Source organism: Orycteropus afer, unplaced genomic scaffold (assembly GCF_000298275.1).
Source record: "Orycteropus afer afer isolate SDZICR_OR568_19922 unplaced genomic scaffold, OryAfe1.0 scaffold00301, whole genome shotgun sequence".
NCBI classification, from domain to species: Eukaryota; Metazoa; Chordata; class Mammalia; order Tubulidentata; family Orycteropodidae; genus Orycteropus; species Orycteropus afer.
In genome coordinates this window covers 598,182-600,504 of record NW_006921888.1, presented here as the reverse complement: position 1 = coordinate 600,504, position 2,323 = coordinate 598,182, and the positions used below count along the sequence as shown (strand labels likewise).

At 34.7% G+C, this 2,323-nt stretch overlaps 1 pseudogene; it reads left to right on the top strand.

The window, feature by feature from the left end:
• The first annotated feature begins 714 nt into the window (after positions 1 to 714).
• LOC122151105 lies at positions 715 to 827 on the top strand (annotated as a pseudogene).
• The last annotated feature ends 1,496 nt before the right edge of the window (positions 828 to 2,323 follow it).

Sequence of the window (2,323 nt, the reverse complement as noted above, 5' to 3'; positions counted from 1 at the left end):
CCTATAATTTTGTTATTTATGTATTAATTGACTACAACTTTCAAAGGATTGAGATAGAGCAATCCCATTTGTATTACTTTACATGCACTTATCAATAAAAAGTCTTCCTAAAGGTAATATAAAAGCTAGTGAGGACTGAAAAATTCACTCAGAAATATAGGTAGAGTCATATGGGATCACAGGGATGTTCAGGGAGAATATAAATTTATCTGAATGCAACAAATCTGAGAACACTTTATAAAGCAAGTGGTAGGAATATAAATTGGCCAAACAGCTATTAAATCACTGGAATAGATCATCTAGATACGTTTTTTGTTGAAACCTTCTGTGATTTTATAATGGTTGAGAATAATTTGAAAATGACCTTTTTTTTTTTTTTTTTGGTATGGGTGATATATGTAGATTCTGGCTGGTTCAAACGATTAAGTATTTCATTACTAGCTGAAAGGTTGACTATTAGAAACCAGCTGAGGTTCCTTGGAAGACAGACCTGATCATCTGCTTCCAAAAAGTAAAAGACATGAAATTCTTATACAGCAGTTCTACTACACACACATGGTTTCATCATAATCAGAACTGACCACAGTTAACAACAGTGGGCTACTCTTTTTTCACAACCAAAGTAGATATAAAACATCAAATATTCACACTTATGTAACTCAGTTATTCAACAACCATTTGATGTGAACTATAATGGCAAAAAGGAAGACGAATGCTCAGTTTGGCAGCATATACCAAAATTGTAATGATACAGAGAAGATTAGCATGCACAAGGTTGGCCCCTGCACAAGGATGACACACAAATTCATGAAACTTTCAATGTTTTTAATGCTCAGAAAAATAAGAATAGAAAGGAAATTCTTCCACATAATATAGGGGTTACATGCAAAACCAACAACCAATATTCTCAAGGAGAGAGACTGAAACCATCCTTCTTGTGAACAGAAGCCAGACAAGTATGCCTGCTATCACCACTTCTATTCAACACTGTACTGGAAGTTCTAGCTAAGGTAATAAGGCAAGAAAGGGAAATCAAAGGCATCCAAATGGGTAAGGAACAAGTCAAACTATCCCTATTTGCTGATTATATGATCGTATAACTAGAAAACCCAAGAGACTCAGGAAAAAATCTACTGGAGCTAATTGAGAGATTTAACATCATGGCAGGATACAAGATCAACATACAAAATCAGTTGGATTCCTCAACATCAGCAAATAAATTGCTGAAAAAAGAAATAAGGAAAGTAATATCATTTACAATAGCTACCCAAAAAATAAAATACTTGGGAATAAATCTTACCAGGGACACAAAAGACCTGTACAAAGAAAACTATAAAATACTAGTAGAAGAAACCATAAGAGATCTATATAAGTGAAAGAACATACAGTGCTCCTGGTTAGAAAGATTGAACATTGTCAATTCTACCCAAAGCAATTTACACATTCAATGTAATCCCAATCCAGATCCCATCAACATTTTTTAAGGATATGGAAAAAAACAATCACCAATTTTAAGTGGAAAGGAAAGAGGTCTTGGATAAGCAAAGCACTACTGAAGAAGAAGAACAAAGTAGGAGGTCTCACACTGCCTGATTTCACAACGTACTATTCAGCCACAGTAGTCAAAACTGTCTGGTATTGGTACAATGACAGACACATACTCCTGTGGAACAGAATTGAGAATCCAGAAATATATCCATCTTGGGCAAAGGGACAAAATTCATTAAATGGGGAAGAGACAGTCTCTTTCACAAATGTGCTGACAAAACTAGATATCCTTTTGCAGAAAAATTAAACAAGATCTAGAACTCATGCCATACACCGAAACTAACTCCAGATGGATCAAAGACTTAAAAGTGAAACCTAAAATTGTAAAGTTCATCAAAGAAAAAAACAGGAGCAAACTTAGGGGCCCTAATTTATGGCATTAATAGACTATCAAGCATGATCCAAGATGCACAAACAGGAGAAGACAAACTAGATGATTGGGAATTTCTAAAAATTAAATTATTATGTGCATCAAAAGATGTCACCAAAAGAGTAAAAAGAGAACCTACAGAATGGGAAATCATATGCAGCAATAACATATTGGACAAAGGACTTACCAGTAAAATTTATAGACAACTCCAAAACCTCAACATCAAAATGGTAAACAATCCAATGAAAAAATGGGCAAAAGATATGAATGGACACTTCCTCAAAGAAGATATTCAGGCAGCCAACAAACACATGAAGAAATGTTCATGATCATTAGCCATTGTTTTTGTTGTTGTTATGTGCCATCGAGTCAAACCCGACTCATAGCGACCCCTCCTTGGGTTTC